Consider the following 8,671-nt stretch of genomic DNA (forward strand, 5'->3'; position numbering starts at 1 on the left):
GCAGAGAAATCAATTTAATTCAGAACCAAAGTCAATAGGCCAAGAGAATTTCTCCTTTACACAGTAGTTAAAAAAAATTATAAATGAGACCGTCTAGAATTTATAAATATGAATGTAAATGAGAATATATCCCCAAAACACTGGAAATGGAATCTGAGAGCATATTAAAAATATATTCCCTGTAGTATTCATTAACATCTTACTTACATCTATCACAGTAAAGAAAATGAGTTTAAAAATTAGAAATATATTATCAAATAAATATGAGAAGAATGATGAATTTATTTTAAGTAAATGGAACTGGAGATAGTGGCAGGATACAATTTTTAAATCATCATTGTTAATTTAGTAGTGAATTGAATGAGAAGGAAGATACAGATTCTAGACTTAAAATGGAAACAGTTTCTCAAAGAAAAAAATTAGTCAATAATCTCACCTTACGCAAAATAAGACAATAATATTGATTTTTTTTTTAAAAAAGAGCATATATTATTACATTACAAAGAATTACATTTTCCTCCAAGTGCAAATTCCTATATTTCTTAATTACATATATAGTTCTATTGGGGGTTTTTTTTGGTCCTGGAATTTAAATAATTCTCTTTTTTCTTTTACTGTAAAATTGTGTTTATAATATGATCACAAATTTTTTCCATTCCAGGAGGAAGTCTTTAGCAGGCATAATTTCAACAAGCAGAGCAGATGCCAAAGAATGCACAGATGCTGTACATGTCACAAGATTAGCATTAACGGGGTAGAAATTCCCCCCATTTAAGTAGTTATACATTACAGTCGTATATTATTAGTAAAATTTCTACTGTGAATATTTGTTTTCTCATTGACTATTACCAAAAATAGTTACAATATAAACTTTGTCTTAATTTTTATCATTGAACCAAATCAAGCCATTTTCTTCAATGGCTATTGAAATGTAACTTAAGTCACAACAAGTTAACATGTTCTCATGAACTATAAATTTCTAGTCAATTTCATAAGATTAGAACATATGTATCAAATTTTTAAAATATTCTAGAGCAAGTAACTCAAAACAGATAACAATGACCTATTTGCATCTTTGAGAAGAATTAAGAATGATAAAATATTCGCTCTACAACATCATTTTCCAGGAAAATTGTTTCATACCAAATTATATCACAAAGTCTTCATAATGATATACATATGTTTGACCTTTTACAATAGTTTAGGCCTTTCAATGTTTCATATTAAGAAAGAATAAAAATCATACAAGGAAAACATACATGTAAGAGAACACCTTTCACCAATCACAGAAAGAAAACAAGTGAAAAATTTCTGAATTCCTAGCATTAGTTTGCTTGGCTGCACAATCAAGAGTCTTGGTCCCAGCAACCAGGAAATTAAAAGACAAATTACCTTGGGAACGTCTACTGTCAGGAATCTTTCTAGAATGCTGAAGATCAAGGATGTCAGTCTAGAGACTATTGTGCACCTGATTCAGGCTATAGTCTTCATAATTGCTTCCTATGCATCAGAGAGCTGGACAATGACTAGGGATGATAGAAAAATAACTGTTGTCTTTGAGCTGTGGTGCTGGAAAAGAGTATTGAATATACCATGGATTGCCAAGAGAATAAACAGGTTCATCCTAGAGACGGTGAAACCAGGCTGCTCCTTGGAGGCAAGGATTCTGAGGCTTCATCTGACATACTTTAGGCATGCTGCAAGGAGGATTCAGTCCTTGGAGAAGGACATCATGCTTGGAATCGTGGAGGGACAAAAAAAGAGATGAAGACCATTGATGAGATGGAGTGATTCAATGACTGGCATAATGAGGGTAGGTGTGTCAGGGACAGTAAAGTTGGCACAGGATAGAGCAGATTTTAGGGCTATTGTATATAGGGTCACTAGGAGTTGCAAGTGACTTGACAGCACATAACAACCTTCAGAAAACAAATATTTAAAGATGCCTTTTTGTCTCTAATTCATAACTATTTCCATAGCAATAAATGGTGCAACCTGAATTTTAGAGGAAGTTACATTCATGACTTGAAATTTTAAAAATATTTTCTCAAGTTACTCACCACATTATCTTTATTCAGACTCACACTGTACATTCTTATATTATTTTTTTATTTTTAAATTTTATGTGGAAAGGAGCAAGGTCCAAATGGGGCCAGCAATACATGACCTCTACTCTCTCCACAAAAGCGACTCTCTCCATCATCAGCCACAGTACTAAACCAATTCCCACAAGGGTGAATAGGTCTCCTACACTCCCACACCTCATTCTATCAATTACAACACCAATCTTACTGTTTTACTGAGTCCCAATTCCATTGCAATAGCTCACAGACCACATGGAAGCATACTCACAATTACAAGGCTTATTAGAGAAGCCAAAAAGCTATAATTCAAGATGGCAGGAGCTTGCAATCACTCAGTCAGGACAGCTTCTGAAGTAGGGCACAAAGCCGTCAGCCTGTGGTCTCATGGCTCTAGGCCAATATTACTAAGCTCTAAGTTCTGCCAATGCAGTTGTATTTACAATATATGAACAAATGTTACATTAAAATAAAAAATATGTTTCTAGTTTAATTAATTTTCTATTAGCTAATAACTAATTTAGAAAATATAATAAAACTATGCTGACTCTAAACTAAACTGTGGCTGACTCTGAGAAGAATGGGAATCCCAGAACACTTGATTGTTTTAATGCGAAACCTATACTTGGACCAGGAGGCAGTCATCAGAACAGAGCAAGGGAACACTGCATGGTTCAAAATTGGGAAGGGCGTACGCCAGGGATGTGTCCTATCTCCATACCTTTTCAACCTATATGCAGAACAGATTATCCGGGAGGCTGGGCTCTATGAGGAGAAATGTGGGGTCAAGATTGGTGGACGATTTATCAACAATCTGCGTTATGCAGATGACACTACCCTGCGTACTGAAACTGAGGAGGACCTGAAGCACCTCCTGCAGAGGGTCAAGGACTGCAGCCTCCAATATGGATTGAGGCTCAGTGTTAAGAAGATGAAGATTCTCACCACTGGACCAATTGGAAGCATCAGGATGGATGGTGAAGAGATTGAGATTGTACACAGCTTTAGTTTGCTTGGCTCCACAGTCAACACTCTTGGCACCAGAAGCCATGAAATTAAAAGGTGCATTGTGATGGAAAAGTCTGCTGTTTGGAACCTCTCCAAAGTTGTGAAGAGCAATGGTATCTCTCTGGAGACTAAGGTGCGTTTGATACAGGCCAAGGTCTTCACAATCACTTGTTATGCATTAGAGAGTTGGACAATGACCAAGGAAGATAGGAGAATTGATGCCTTTGAACTGTGGTGCTGGAGAAGAGTATTGAGAATACCATGGACTGCTAGGAAAACAAACAGATTTGTCCTGGAAAGGGTTAAACCTGGTGGCTCCTTGGAGGCAAGGATTCTGAGGCTCTGTCTAACATACTTTGGACATGTTGTGAGGAGAGACCTGTCCTTGGAGGAGGACATCATGCTTGGGAGGGTGGAGCCCTCTATGAGGCGGATTGATTCAGTGACTGGGATAATCGGGGTGGGAGTGTCAGAGACAGTGTGATTGGCACAGGACAGAGCAGAATTTAGGGCTGTTGTACACAGGGTCACTGTGAGTCACAAGCGACTTGATGGCACATAACAACAACAACCTGCTTTAGCAAAAATTAAGAATAAGGAAAATGTCCTAGTTAATGCCATTTACAATCATGAATATAATTTCTCTGGAAGTAATAAAAACAATTTCTTGATATTATCTTTTTTAATTCTAAACTATGAAGCATAAAATTTACTTTTTGAAGTCACAATTTAAGCCCATAAATTATTTAGTTTCTCCTGTCATCAACTTAAAAAAATAAATTTTAAATTTGGAGTAAAACTCAATGCTATTTAAAAAAATATCCTACACAAAGATGACTATACTATGACAGAAATTATTTGTTCTCACATCTTCCCTACATATTGTGTTCAGTCCTAATTCTGAATATCATAGGTTAAAATAGTTTATGCATTTTCTTTGTACATAAAATTGTTCAAGAAAATATCTAAGAAATTAGATTAGCAATGGACCTAATCCAAAATATTATTTCCAAGAGAAACCCACTAACACTATTTCATATGTCTTCCAGTAACTAAATGAACGCAGCACAGGTAATTATATCATATAAATGATGTAATGATTAATGAGTTGAAAGGAACAGGAGAATATGACTCATCAATGAAGATACATTTTAAGGAAAGAGCAAAGGGTGTATTGAATTATGTGGTTATAATTTAATAGTCATTTCTGAAGCATACAAAAAAAAACCTTTACCGTAAAAAATAGATTGTAAAAATGGTTGTTGTTTAAAGTTAGAACAAAGCTCAAAATTTCTGACGAACACTATGACTTTCCCCTCTCATCTCGCTTCTCTCTCGATCTACCCCTCCCTTATCTATGTTGTTGTTATATGCAGAGTCGATTCCTACTCATGTCGACCCTATGAACAATGGCTCTGAACCTTGCTGCGCTAACCTCACTGTGTCTGACACACCTGACCCTATCACCACAGTTATTGTGCCAGTACATCATGTCCAGGGTCTTTCTATCTTGTGCTAATATCTACATACACACACACCCCATTATGCTATATCACATCAAGTCAGAATCAACTAACACTGATCAATGAGCATGTTTTCAGAGGCTATAAATCCACGCTGGAGGAAATTGCCCATCTTTCTCCTATGGCGTAGCTCATAGATTCAAGCTGCCTTTCTATATGGGTTCGGCAGCTCAATTCCTTACCCAAAAGGCCACCAGAGCTCTTTCTATATAGAACAGATATCTCCTATTTATTTATCTATATTACACTATAGTGTCAGAGAGATATTTGTGTGATAGAATTCTTGTTAGAAGTAATTCTTTTAAACAAAAGCTTTCTTTTTTAATATTTCTTCCCCCAAAAAAACCATATATGACTTATTTTATAATCTATGAAGTATGATGACATTTTAACAATATTAATTACTTTAACTTTATTATACTGTAAAGGAAGTAAAAACAAAGTATTGCACACATGAAAAAAGGTAATATAGAACCAGTAATTAGTTTCTGAAATTTTTTAAAAACAGTTTTTAACAATATAAAGTCCTACACACATAATGTAAGAAAATCCTCACCTATACCACAATTTTACACCTTTTTGAAATCTCATTTGAGTGTCAAAAATTCTTTTAAGATAAACTTGACATTCATGGGATTTTTATCAGTAAAATATTGTAAGTTTAGCAACTAAAAGTACACCAGCAATTTGCTGTGGATAGTAAGATACACAGCTGGAAACTCATAAGGGGTTAAAGCTATAAAATGCCTACTTATTGATGTGTATTTAAGCAGAAAAAAAAAGTTTCTTCCTTCTCCCTCTCCTTTATCCCAAAGCTGTTGTTTTCACTACCTTAGTGCAGGATCTTCCATTTGGGTAATAAGGGATCTTTTGTTTCTTTCATTAAAAATCATACAGTCGCTGTGTTTTTCCAGAAATATTTGCCACCGTGTTGCTAATCAAACATGATGGATTCAGGGTCTTGGTTTGCCATCTGGGCCATATGTCTCAGAACATCCGTTTTCTTGATGATGCCAAGAAGTTGTCCACTCCGCGTCACCAGTTTCTGGAAGATGTCCACCACCGTCTCCATGGAGGTGTGGTCTGTGACCGTGAAGGGGCTGAGGCTGAGGATGCACCGCAGCTTCAGGGGATGAGGGCTGTTGGCTGGCAGCTCGGGGGCTCCTCAGTGAAGTACATGATGGAATCGCTCACAATGCCCTCCTGCCTCTGCCTGGCTTTCTTTAAGGCGAGGATCAGTTCTCTCCTCTGGGCAAAGCCGATGAGGTGCTCAGTGTCTCTGGACACCACCACAGGGAAGCCATTGTAGTCAGTCTCCTTGATGAGTGTCTTCGACGGTCATGCTGTTCTGCATGAGCACAGACAGCGGCGGCTACCCGCACCAAGGTCACACAACATCTGTGGCCAGAGTTTGGTGACCATTGTCAGAAATCGATCGAGCATGCAATCAAGATGCGTTGATAATAATAGGTGACTAGAATGCAAAACTTGGAAACAGGGAAGAAGAATCAGTAGTAGGAAAAAATGGAGTTGGTGACAGAAATGAGGCTGGAGATAGAATGATAGAATTCTGCGCATACAGTGATTTATTCATTGCAAATATGTTTTATATATATATAAAAAAACCAACCAAACACAAACACAGGCTATACACATGGATTTCACTTGACAGTTTGCATAAAAATCAAATAGATTACATCTGTGGAAAGAATCTCTGGAGAAGCTCAGTATCAGCTGTGAAAACTAGGCCAGCTGCTGGTTATGGAAAAGACCACCAACTACTCATATGCAAATTCAAACTGAAGTTGAAGAAAATAGAGTCAAATCCACAGGAACCAAAATTTGGCCTTAAGTCTATCTGATGCGAAATTTCAAAAACATCTCAAAAATAGTTTGAGGCCTTGGACAACAGTGAGGAAAGGTCAAATGAGCTGTGGGAGGACATCAAGGATATCATCTGTGAAGAATGCAAAAGATCATTACAAAGGCTGAAGAGGAAGAAATGACCAAGATAGACAGATGTCAGATGAGACTCTGAATATTGCATTAGAGCACTGAGAAACTGAAAGTAAAGGAAAAAATCAAGAAATTAAAGAGCTAAACAGAAGACTTCAAAGGGCAGTTCACAAAGACAAAGCAAGGTACAATCAAGTGTGCAAAGAGCTGGAGTCAGAAAATTTAAAGGGCCAAACTCGCTCAGCATTTCTTAAGCTGAAGGAAATGAAAAACAAATTCAACCATGAGTGGCAATACTTAAGGATGCTTTGGGCAGAAGAGTAAATTATTCAGAAAGCATTAAAGAAGGTGAAAAGAGTATACAGAGTCATTTTACCAAAAGGAATTGGTGGATACAGAAGAATTTCATGAAACAACGTATGAGCAAGAGCCTGTGGTGATAAAGAAGTGCAAGCTGCTCTGAAAGAATTGGCAAAAAATAAGACCCCAGGAATTGACAACATACCAATTAGTATATTTCAACAAACAGATGTCGCCTTTGATATGCTCACCTAGTTGTTTGAAGAAATCTGGAGGACAACCACCTGGCTAACTGACTGGAAGAGATCTATATTTGTTCCCATTCCAAAGAAAGGTGACTTGACAGTGTGTGAAAATTTTTTAACAATATCATTACTATCATATGCAAGCAAGATTCTGCTGAAAATTATAAAAAATGACTGGAGCAGTATGTCAACAGAGAACTGCCAGATGTGCAGGCTGGGTTTAGAAGAGGCCATGGTACTAGGGATAATATAGCTAATGTTAGATGTACCTTGGCTGGAAGCAGAGAGTGCCAGAGGAATGTCTGTGTTTCATTGACTATGCAAAGGCATTTGAGTGTGGATACCAACAAACTGTGGCTGACTCTAAGAAAAATGGGAATCCCAAAACTTTTGATTGTGCTTATGCAAAACCTATACTTGATCCAGGAGGTAGTCATCAGAACAGAGCAAGGAGACACTGTATGGTTCAAAATCGGGATGGATGCATGCTAGGGATGTTCTCTGTCACCATACCTTTTCAATCTATACGTAGAACAGATCATCCTGAAGGCTAGGCTGTATGAGGAGGAATGCGGCATCAGGATTGGAGGAAGATTCATCAACATCCTGTGTTATGCAGATGGAATAACCCTGCTTGCTGAAACTGAGGAGGATCTGATGTGTTTGCTGCAGGAGGTCAAGGCCTGCAGCCTTCAATATGGATTGCAGCTCAACATCAAGAAGACAAAGATTCTCACCACTGAGCCAAAAAGCAGCATCGTTATGGATGATGAAGAGACTGAGATAGTTAACAGTTTTAGTTTGCTTCACTCCATAATGAACACTCTTGGTACCAGCAACCAGGAAATCAAGAGATGGATTGCATTGGGGAAAGTCTGCTGTCAGGGACCTTTCCAGAATACTGAAGAGCAATGATGTCAGTCTGGAGACTAAGGCCTGATTCAGGCCATAGTCTTTGCAATTGCATGCTATGCGTCAGAGAGTTGGACAATGACTAGGTATGATAGAAGGAGAGTAGATGTCTTTGAGCTTGGTGCTGGAGAAGAATATTGACTATATATACCATGTACTGCTAGGAGAACAAACAAGTTCGTCCTGGAGAGGGTGAAACCAGGCCACTCCTTGGAGGCAAGGATGTCTGATTGATATTATGAATCTACTTGAAGCCAATAGTCAGTGAGACATCATATTTCATGCTCTTCTCCAGTCAGACTCAACTGTTGACCCAGAAAAAGAGTGTACAGGGAGTTGAATGTAGCTATGGTTTTGGTTTACCCAAGAAAGTATGGCAATAGAGCCAAGTGCAGGGAGACAATGCTAAGAGAGGGGAAGATATAAAAAGGGAGGAAAAGATTGAGGAGAGAGGGTCACTAACTGACAAACCAATGTACTGCAGTAACCACTATGATTATTTACAATGCTGCTGAAATTATAAGGATTGTAATAGAAGATGGGAATTCAATAAAAGAAAGCCAGCAGCTAATGTTTTTATAAAGTGAGAGGGAATTGGATGCAAATGGAGAAAGAGTGCAATATCAAGTAGATGTGAATTGCATGG

General features: G+C 37.6%; 1 pseudogene; it reads right to left on the bottom strand.

The window, feature by feature from the left end:
• Positions 1–5,546: 5,546 nt before the first annotated feature.
• Positions 5,547–6,056, bottom strand: LOC102860721 (annotated as a pseudogene).
• Between the last annotated feature and the right edge of the window lie 2,615 nt (positions 6,057–8,671).

Source organism: Elephantulus edwardii, unplaced genomic scaffold (assembly GCF_000299155.1).
Source record: "Elephantulus edwardii isolate Elephantulus edwardi_28Jun2011 unplaced genomic scaffold, EleEdw1.0 scaffold00022, whole genome shotgun sequence".
In the NCBI taxonomy this organism is placed as follows: Eukaryota; Metazoa; Chordata; class Mammalia; order Macroscelidea; family Macroscelididae; genus Elephantulus; species Elephantulus edwardii.